This window comes from Cornus florida, unplaced genomic scaffold (assembly GCF_030987335.1).
Source record: "Cornus florida cultivar Cherokee Brave unplaced genomic scaffold, ASM3098733v1 CherokeeBrave_3.0.0_Hap2_Chr04, whole genome shotgun sequence".
Classification (NCBI taxonomy): Eukaryota; Viridiplantae; Streptophyta; class Magnoliopsida; order Cornales; family Cornaceae; genus Cornus; species Cornus florida.
Genome location: NW_026775574.1, coordinates 73,980,416 through 73,992,076, shown reverse-complemented (window position 1 = coordinate 73,992,076; position 11,661 = coordinate 73,980,416).

The following is an 11,661-nucleotide window of genomic DNA, read 5'->3' as shown; positions in this document are numbered from 1 at the left end:
CTTATCACTCTAAAATGACTTTAGACACTTAGGTTGCCTTAAGACTAGCGCAGTCCCAGTGGTTCGACTTACCCGACCAATAGCCCTATTTTACAATGATTCGTGCTATTGCGAAGGTTGATGTATAGTTGATCAACCGATCACGTTTTCTCTTGAATAGAGCTTAAGTTAGGATTCATTGTATTCCTTGTGGTTCGTATAGAAAGGGTACTGACGTCTGTCTTTTCGTGTTAACAGATGGTTAACGCTAGAAATGGACAGAACATGCAAGGAACTAGGAAGGAAAGGAGAACGGCACATAGGCAACAATATCTCCTACGGCGTCAGCAAATGGAGGAAGAGCAGCAAAGGCTTGGGTTTCAAGATGACATGGATCAGTTTCAGGAGGAATAGGAGAATGTTCAACAGACTCTGGACCAGGTTAGAGATCCAGAGATTCCTCCTCACCTCAATGACCTCGTTGCTCGGGCTATAGAGGCTGGGGTAACAGCTGCACTTCGAAATCAGCCTCAGATACAGCCGGCACCTGTACCAGCACCAGTGGTTCAGACGGATTCTTGGGGAAAGGCTAGGAGCTCTTTCACAAAGGGGAGTCCACCTGTGTTCTCAGGCTCAACCGATGCGAGAGCAGTTCACCAGTGGAAACAGGATATTGAGCGTCATCTTCGTTTGGTTCAGTGCATGGAGGTTCAGAAGCAGATGCTTGCTACTTTCAAGCTAGTTGGGGATGCACTACAGTGGTGGGAGTCAGTTACCACCTCAGAGGAGAGGATAATATTGTCTTATGATGAGTTCAGTGCTCGCTTTGATGAGAAATATTTTCCCTATGCAGTCAGGGCAGCTATAAAGACCGAGTTTCTAAGTCTGCAGCAGGGAAACATGACAGTGGCAGAGTATGAGCAGCAGTTCACACGCTTATCTCTCTTTGCACCGGAGGAGGTGGATATAGAGGAGAAGAAGCGCAACAGTTTTGTCAAGGGACTGATGTGGTCTATCAAGAGAGTTATTACAGGTAGTCCAACCTATACTACTTATGCTCAGGTGGTAGACGCCGCGCTACAACAGTATCAGTTGACTGTGGACATCAGACAAGCTCGTGGTGAGAAGCGAGGAGATAAAGACTCTACTAATCAGTCAACTGAAAAGGGGAATGGCAATGGTCACCGGCAGAATGACAAAGGCAAGTTCCAAGGACAACAGCCTTGGAAGAAGCACAAAGGTGGTTCAGATGCTCACCGGAATGGGGCACCTATTCAGAGGCAACAGAATGATAGACCACAGGCAGGACAAGGTCAGCCACAGGCTAACCGACAGAGGAGGCCATTTGATACTTTCCAGGGTAGTTGTTACACTTGTGGAGAGTATGGTCATACCACCAGGCAGTGTCCTAAAGCAGGACAAGGACAGGGACAGAGACAGTATGTGCAGCAGGGACAGAGGGCCCCAGTGCCTCTACCAGCTCCACAGGTTCCACGGATTCAGGGACAGACACATCTGGCTTTACCGGCACCACCGCAGACTCAGGGACAGACACCACAGCAGTTACACTATGGCAGGGTGTATAACCCCATGCCACAGGATGTTCAGGCACCTCAGACTATTGAGGGTAAGTTTCTTATTCATGGTTTGCATGGACGTGTTTTATTTGATACGGGTGCTACACACTCATTTGTAGCCAGGACTTTTGTTGCTTTTTCTGGGATGAGGACGAGGGTATGCACTAGACCTCAGGGTATTTCTACACTATTGGGTGATACAGCTATTATACATGAGAGTGATGGGCCTGTGACACTAGATATTGGCAGACTCAGATTTCTAGCCAATCTATTGGTCCTGGACATGCACACTTATGATGTGATACTTGGGATGGATTGGTTATCTCACTACCATGCCCAAGTTGTTTGTTTTGATAGATCTATTATTTTTACCATACTTGGTCAGGATATGTATGTAGTAGCTATGCCACGTTCTAAAGGGGGCGGTAGCACCTATTTGGTCCATGTGGAGGAGGAAAATGAGGAGGGGATTACTGTGTCATTGGATAACATACCGATTGTACAGGATTTCCCGGATGTATTGTAGAAGATTCCAGGGTTGCCACCTAGTCGCGAGATCGATTTTGTGATAGACTTAGCTCCAGGCACTGCGCCTATTGCTAGGGCACCCTATAGGATGGCACCGGTAGAGATGAGAGAGCTGATGGATCAGATTCAGCAATTACTCAACCAGGGTTTTATTCGTAGGAGTACATCACCTTAGGGAGCACCGGTTCTGTTTGTAAAGAAGAAGGATGGTTCGCTTTGTCTGTGTATAGATTATAGGGAGTTGAACAAGGTTACGATTCGTAACAAGTATCATTTGCCCAGGATTGATGACTTGTTTGATCAGTTAAGGGGAGCCACATATTTCTCTAAGATTGATCTGCGTTCTGGGTATCATCAGCTGAGGGTCAGGGAGCAGGATGTTCCTAAGACAGCATTTCTCACGCGATATGGTTCTTTTGAGTTTCGAGTTATGCCGTTTGGGACGACTAATGCACCTGCAGTATTCATGGACTTAATGAATAGAGTCTTCCGGGCTTATTTGGATCAGTTTGTTATTGTCTTTATTGATGACATCTTGATCTATTCTCGGTCAGAGGACGATCATGCTAGACATCTTCGCATAATCTTACAGACGCTTCGTGAGCACCAGTTATATGTCAAGTTCGAGAAGTGTGAATTTTGGCAGCGGGAGGTGAAATTTCTAGGTCACGTGGTGTCAGAAAAGGGGATAGCAGTGGATCTGGTCAAGGTTTCAGCGGTGGTTGAGTGGGGACAGCCTACATCACCTACTGAGATTCGGAGTTTTCTCGGTCTGGCAGGATATTACAGGAGATTCATCCAGGGGTTCTCCAAGATAGCAGGACCACTCACTCATCTGACCAAGAAGGGTGTACAGTTCGTGTGGGATGAACACTGTCAGCGAGCTTTTGATGAGCTGAAAAGGAAGCTGACTTTTGCACCGGTTCTGGCTACTCCGCAGAGCGGGATAGAGTATCTTGTTTACACGGATGCTTCGTTGCAGGGTCTTGGATGTGTATTGATGCAGGAGGAGCGACCAATTTCTTATGGATCTCGGAAACTTAAGCCTCATGAGCTTAATTATCCAACACATGATTTGGAGTTGGCAGCAGTGGTCTTTGCCTTGCGTATTTGGAGGCATTATCTGTTGGGTGAGTCCTTCAGATTATTCAGTGATCACAAGAGTCTGCAGTACTTGTTCACTCAGCGGGAGCTAAATATGAGACAGCACAGGTGGTTGGAGTTTATAAAAGACTATCATTTTTCTATACAGTACCATCCAAGGAAAGCGAATGTAGTGGCGGATGCACTCAGTCGCCGACCTGTTGGTAGTCTTTTTGCTTTATTCACTACTGAGTGGAATGCTTTAAAGAGTGTGGATGAGTTATCGGATGCTTTTATGGCTTGCATGGTGGTTACACCTTCCATCATTCGCAAGGTTTTACAAGCACAACTCACCGATCAGCAGTGTGTCGACAAGGTCGCAGAGATAGCTTCCGGAGAGGTTCCATTCTACTATGTTGGGGCTGATGGAGGTTTAAGGTACAAGGGACGGTTAGTGGTACCTTGTGCTGATAATTTGAGGAAGGATGTGATGACTGAGACTCATCACTCTGAGTTCTCTGTTCATCCAGGAGGCGATAAGATGTATCAAGATATGAAGCGGCAGTTTTGCTGGGCAGGTATGAAGAGAGACATTACTCTTTTTGTTTCTCAATGTAGTACTTGTCAGATGGTTAAGATTGATCATCAGAGGCCGCTAGGAGCTCTACAGCCACTACCAATTTCGGAGTGGAAATGGGAGAGCATATCTATGGATTTTGTGGAAGGGTTGCCAAATTCTTTCAAGGGGCATAATTCCATATGGGTCATTGTGGATAGGTTGACCAAGTCAGCTCATTTCTTGCCTATTTGCACTGACTACACTTCGAAGCAGTTGGCGAGGCTTTACATTTCAGAGATTGTGAAGCTACATGGCATTCTATTGTCTATTATATCGGACAGGGATTCGAGCTTTGTATCTGGATTTTGAAAGAGTTTTCAGCAGGTTTTAGGTACGGAGTTACACCTTAGTACTGCTTATCATCCTTAGACCGACGGACAGACTGAGAGGGTGAATCAGATTATGGAAGATATGCTTTGGTCGTGTGTTCTGGATTTCAAGGGCCACTGGGAGGAATATTTGCCACTTGTGGAGTGATAAGTGCTTAAATGTTGCACATTTCAGCACCTAAGCTAAGGTATTTTAGTCTTTGCATCTATCTTAATTTTATGTTTTAGTCCTAATTTATGTTTATGTGTATTTCAGGGCAATAAAGTTAAAATGAGCTAAGAACGGTCCAATTAAGCCTTTTTGGAGTTAAGCAAAGATTTTCAGACAATGGCACAAAGCGGTCAATTTCGGGCCTTTGATGATGTTCCCAAAGATAGAGAAGCAAACCAAATAGCCCGGGACAAAAATGGAGCTGAATAAGGCTTAAAGGAATTTGTCAACTCTGGGGGGATCGATCCCCAGGGTGGGGGATCGATCCCCCAGAACTTAGCAACATTACAGTTTTTATTTAATTTTTGGGCTCATTTTGGGAACTGTTGGGCTTTAATGAGATTGTTACTTAAGGCCCAGTGAGCCATTAGATTAGGGTTAGTTTTAGTTTTTATTTAAGTAAAGATTATTAGAGAAAAAAAAAAAGTTTTAATTTATTTATTTTTCTGTATCGTAGTATCGTATTTTCTCTCTGGAAAAACACGCGAAGAAAGGGAAAAAGAAGAACAGGCTAGGGTTTGGAAGAAAAGTTCAGAGAAGATGAAGCAGATAATGGGGATTGTCCTATCTTCGACTCCATCAACCATGAGTGGCTGATTCTTCTACTTAGGGCTGGATAAACCCTAAGCATGTAACTTATTCTCTCTCTCTTTTCATACTTTTTGGGGATTAATTTATGTAATTAGTGTATAGTCTTGAATATTATGAATTAAATTCTTCCAATTGATTATCTGTATTAATCTCATATTGTCTTATGTGCGGTTGATTGATAAACAAATTTTACACACGAATTCTTTGTTAATTGATTCTTGTGATGGCTATGCATGGTATTGCTTAGTTGTAATTGTGTTTCAAATTGATGAAAAATGCTTACATTTGATGGATGGTACTACATGTTTAGGTTAATTTGTTGTTTAATTAGTTTTAAATTCATGTTTAATTAGTTTAATTTAAGTTTAATTAATTTAATTGCAATTCAATTATTAGGTAAGTAGACCATCCATACTTATGTTTGAATTCCATACTTTTTGTCACAATTGCATTATCTTCTAGATTAATGTGTGTTAAATTTGTAACTTGGATTGATAAATCATGCTTTGAATGGGTGAATTGCACTACACTTAGTTTAATTGTCATTAGGTAGTTGATTCATGCTTGAAATTGATGGTTTACACTTTTCATTGCTCTTGTTAGCCACATATAGATTACATAGTATTATTTCCCCAATTAGTTGAAAGTGAGTGAGTTAGGGAATGTGCTTAGTGGTGAATCCTACACCCTAAGTCTCTTTCCAATCTCTTAAACTCTATTTCTTTATTGCAATCATTTAGTTTAAAATTAGTTTTAATCACAAACAAAACCCTTTTGGCAATCACAGAAGCACTAAAGTATAATTCAATTCTGGAAAACCTATAATTGTTTAGATCTCTTGGGACGATCCCTGCTCACTTCATACTCCATAGTATAATTGTTTAGTGGTTTTATAAATTTTAAAATATGGTGCCCACTTGACATTATTTCTAAACCTAAAGTGTTGTGCATTATTTTGTGCACACGCTCGGTCGCACCATAGTTTTGGCGCCGTTGCCGGGGATCTAACTGTTTTTAAAGAATTGAATTAGACATTAGTTCTTTGTTGATTGTTTACTTTTAAGTCATTTTTATTTTTATTTTCTCATTTAATGTGCAATTAGGTATTTGATACAAGAAAGGTGAACATTGGAGCTTAAAGCAATCATTGGAATTTGGAGTTGCTTAAGGACCTTTGTAAGCAATTCTTACCCTAATTGTTCATTTTTCTATGCTTGCGAGATAGTCCTTGTTGAGGCTTTCATAATGCTTAAATATTTTATCTAAGCATAGGTCCTTGTCGAGGCCATTACTTTCATTGTTATATGCATGAGCCATTGTCGAGGCAATTATTTTATTGTTTTCGGATTGTGAATGTGAATGGAGCCCTTGTTTGATCCAAGTTTGGGGGAAAATTTTACCCCTTATCCTTATGCATCTCCATCATATCATGATCCTTATGAGAGTGAGTCCAATACATTTCATAAATCATTATCATATAATGGACTTGATCATTCTTATGATCCCTCTTATGACTATTACCCTCCCCCACCATTTTATGAAGAACCATCTCCATTACCTTACTCTCTCGGATTTGAAAATAAAATGTTAGCTCTAATTGATGAACTTAATGAAAGGAGACAACTTATTAATTATCATTCTCATAAGCTAGCGATGCTAAAAGCTCAAGTTGAGGAAATTGCAAGTACTCTTTCTCGTCAAGAGGAAGAGGAAGAAGAGGCAAGTCAATTAATGACTAATCAAAGTGAGCAAAACATGATAATAAAATAGGGTGAGGCAAGTGAGCTAGTGACTAATCCAATAGAGCATAAATTGAATTATGAGGACATTCCTTATAATCTTGAGCATGAGGAAATTGATACCTTAGAGAGTGAGGAGTTGTTGACCACTATAGAGGTAGGAGAGGAAAAGGAGGAACTTGTAAAAGAGATCCTTCCTTTTATTATCCCCAACGATCCTCTTGAGGCATGCCTTTTGAAAATGTATGAAGGATGTGGTTTTAACATCGAAAGCTCCACATATGAAGTGAACTCTCTAATGAACTCCATAGCTAACTTGGAAAGTGAAGAGATGGTGATCAGTGAGGAAGAGAAAAGGGATGAAAAGAGTGCATTTCCTAATAATTCAATTGAGTCTTTGAAAGACGTTGCTTTGCCAAGTGCAAGACTGTCCATTATTGATTTCATTTTCAAGACCATTGATGAAAGGAAAAAAATTGCATCTTACATCATTTCTTTTCAAGTCATTCTTTTGGGAGATGAATTTGTTGTTATGAGAAAGGATCCATTTGGGAAAATAGACAAACGGATTAACGAGGATGTCTCATATCCAGTTTTTGATTCTTTCGACTAGTGAGTCACCCCAACGTTTTTCTAGTGACATTAAACACTAGTTTTTCGTAGAGTTTTCCGACTTTACTTCTCCCTCATTTCTTTTTATTTTATTTCTTACATCTTCGTCTAAATAAAATTTTATTTTATTTTCTTCTTTTACTTTATTTTATTTTTTGTACAATTCTGCTTTCAGAAATTCAAAATAAATAAAAAAAAAAATTGTAAATGAGTAATGTAGGTTGGTGTTTGATTTTATTTCTATTTTATTATTATTTTTATTATTTTTGTATATATTTCATGTTAGTTTTGATTTATTCAAAAATATAAAAAAAAAAAAAAAAAAAAAAAAATTTAAAAAAGTATTAATTAGTATAGGTTGATAAGTGATTTTATTTCAATTTTATTTATTATTATTTTTATTTTATTTTTTTATCTATTTTTCATTTTAGTGTATATATTCTTTTTAGCTTTATTTTGTTTTATTTTTTTGTTTATTTTATTTATTTATTTATTTTTATTTTTTTTAAAAAAAATTGAAAAATTAAAAAAAAAAAAAGAAAAAAGAAAGATCGACCCCAAAATGGGTAGGAGATCGATCCCATTTTCTTGGCAGAGAGCAACAAAAAAATAGGCCAAGTGGATTGATCCCCGTCCAAAGGGATCGATCCCATTTTACTTATGTTTCTCCCTTCTCATTAAACAGTGAAGGAGACATTTTTTGCCTAAAATTATCGATCCCCCATCAAAGCAGATCGATTGCCCCTTAACTTTGTTGTGACCTACCTTCAATCTCCAAAATACATTCCTCTCTGTTCTCCCAGTTTCGAGTCGCCACTCTAAATTTCCTCCTGGCGTTCACGGTGTACAGGAACCCACAATCTTCCGCTGATCTCTTCTCCTCTTCCACGGTGTCGCGGCTGTTAAAAACGGCGCCATGGTTCTGAGTTCTTCTCCGCCGACGGTTTGAGTTCGCCGTTGGCTTCGCCTTTTATTTTCCGACGCGGCTGTTCGTTACTTTCCGGCGAGCATCTGGGTCATCTTTCTGAAAAAATAAAAAATAAAAAAATAAAAAATAAAAAAAAAACAGCAGCGGCGTTGCATCTGCTTTCTTTCCGGCGTCGCATCTGTTCATCTTCCAGCGCCATTTCCTGGTTCTTGTTTAATTCGTCGGCGTCGCGGCTGTCCGTTTTCTTCCGGCCGTGCTTGAATCAGTCCGATTCCGGATTGGTCCTCACCGGCGAGCTTGTGACTCGTCGTTTTCCCCAGCGATTCCGGCGGCTGGTTCATCAAACGGCGTCGCGGCTGGGTTCGTCGTCGATTACAGCTTCGCATCTGTTCGCAGTTCTCCAGCGATCTCGGCGTTGCATCTGTTCACATCTGTCTCGTTCTCCGGCGATCAAGGCTGTTTCGGCCTATATTTTTCCGGCGCCATGGGTCTGAGCTATTTTTCCGGCGTCGCAACTGGGTTCATTTTTCCGGCGTCGCGGGTTCGTTTCTCTCTGGCGATCTCTGCTTGGATTCGCCGGCGAACAAGGCTGCTTCTTCTCCGGCCACGATTTCCGGCGGTTGGTTCTTCCAACAGCGGTCGCGGCTGTTCATCTTCTCCGGCGAGCTTTTGGCTTCGCCGTTACAATTGATACATAAATAAAAAATAAAAAATTTTAAAAAATAAAAAAAAAAAAGAAAAAGAAAAAGAAAAGAAAAAAATTAAAATAATAAAAAAAACAAAAAAATAAAAAACTAAAAACATAACATAAAAATTTTAATAATTAAAAAGTATATATATATATATATTTTTTTTTTGAATTGATTTATTAAAAAAAAAAAATAGATAAAAAAAAAAAAGTAGCATTGATGTTTAAAAAAAAAAAGGGCTAAGTAGAATTTGTAGTAGTGTTTTTAGTTATTTATTTCTTTATTTATTTTTGATAAAAATAAAAAAATATATTAAAATAAAATAAAATTTCAGTAACATTCCGTCTTGCTAGAGACGTTAAACTTAGCCCATTTTTTTTATTTTATTTTGTTGGTTGTATGTACATGTTCTTTTCCTTTGTAAAAAAAAAAAAAACAAAAACAAAAAAAAAATTGAATTGATTTATTTTAGTATATATTTATTTCTTTTTAGTTTAGTATATATTTTTTCTTTTTAGTTTAGAATATTTTTCTTTGTGTTAAAAAAAAAAAAAAAAAAAACTGGGAGATCAATCCCATTCTTGAAATTAAAAAAAAAAAAAAAACATATCACCAAAATTTCAAAAATATGTGTCCCCGTTATGCCCTTCTGCTTAGTTATGCATGTTTTCATCTTTTACAAAGGGCTTGATATCATATCTCTTTACATCTTATTCTATATTGTTTTGGAATGTATGCTTTACTTATTCCATTTGATATTTGATGTGAGTTGCTAGTGTGGCTTTTCTTGTAGGTTTTTGCATCTAAGTTTGGGGAAGACCTCTTTCGTCATGGATCATTGCCGAACGTCATTAACTTTTGCCATCACGGTATACTCTTTCCATTTCTTTCATTGTTCTCATTGCACATTGAGGACAATGTGCAGTTTAAGTTTGGGGGTAAAGTAGCCTTGTTACATTCTACTTTAAGTTGAGTTTTAAATGCATGATTGAGATTTGAGATATATTTGGCAATGATTTTGAACTTTTGAAGCATAGTGCCTTTCAAAAACAAGTTGTTAGAGTCTAATACTTCTTGTATGCTCTAGGATGCCATTTAGGGGTAAATTTTAATTTTTGACATCATGTTTGCTTTTGTGGTACACATCATCTTGTTGGTTGAAAATGCTTTGAGAGTTGATTCTAGAATTCTACATTTGCACTTGCGCACACTAGCATTCAATTTGTGGGGTACATGCTTAGTTGATTATTGTTTTGGTTTGTTCCAATTGAGCTAGTATGCTTTGAAAGCTTTCATTCTTGATAAAATGACCTTGCAAAGGAAAGAAAAGAAATAAATTAAAAAAAAAAAAAAAAAAAAAAAACTGCATTCTTTCAACATGTCAACTGATTAAAAAGGAAGACAAGGGAAGAATGTAAGATGTATGATTAGTTTGAGTTCGTAGCCTAGCCATTCCGAGTCATTACGCCCTTAGGAGTGTCTTTACACTTAACGCCCTAAGACCATCTGGTTTGGGAGTCGTTGGCTCAACGCTTGTTACATGGGGTGATTAGAGAGCTTAATGAACTTGGACATTGCACATAGTCATACATAAAAAAAAAAAAAAAAATAATAATAATAATAATAAAAAATAAAAAAGTAATTAAAAAAAAAAAAAAATGAAATCAATAAAAAAAAATGTTTGATTGAATAACAAGGTTCATTCAATGTCTTGATGTCTGGTACTATATCTGTATGCTAGTTTGAGGGTAAGGCTATGCCATTACTTTGATTTGCTAAGATAGCAACACATTTTGATGCCGGTTCACTAAAAAAGGATGATAGAATTGATTCAATTTGCATGATTAACTTGCTTGATGTGTGGAGGACCATTGTTGCTTACATGATGTTGAAATATTGATAATAGCTTAGAAATGGCAGAAATTTGCATACTTGAAGTAGTCTACTTTAAACACTTATTTGATATATGTCGTTGCTTCTCAAGTAAGAAAGAAATGTTGATGTTTGTGGGTATCATTTCTGCAAACCCTCACGAGACTTCACTCGTCCACTAGGGGTAACCTAGGGGTTTAAAAGGCTTGTTACATATGTTAAATGCAACCGTGATCCCTACGAAAGTGGTGTTATCTTTATTTGCTTTATTAGTTCATAATTGTATATATGTTTGTTTCATTTCCATGCTGTAGTTTATTGCTAGGGACTAGCAATATCTAAGTTTGGGGGCGTGATAAGTGCTTAAATGTTGCACATTTCAGCACCTAAGCTAAGGTATTTTAGTCTTTGCATCTATCTTAATTTTATGTTTTAGTCCTAATTTATGTTTATGTGTATTTCAGGGCAATAAAGTTAAAATGAGCTAAGAACGGTCCAATTAAGCCTTTTTGGAGTTAAGCAAAGATTTTCAGACAATGGCACAAAGCGGTCAATTTCGGGCCTTTGATGATGTTCCCAAAGATGGAGAAGCAAACCAAATAGCCCGGGACAAAAATGGAGCTGAATAAGGCTTAAAGGAATTTGTCAACTCTGGGGGGATCGATCCCCAGGGTGGGGGATCGATCCCCCAGGACTTAGCAACATTACAGTTTTTATTTAATTTTTGGGCTCATTTTGGGAACTGTTGGGCTTTAATGAGATTGTTACTTAAGGCCCAGTGAGCCATTAGATTAGGGTTAGTTTTAGTTTTTATTTAAGTAAAGATTATTAGAGAAAAAAAAAAAGTTTTAATTTATTTATTTTTCTGTATCGTAGTATCGTATTTTCTCTCTGGAAAAACACG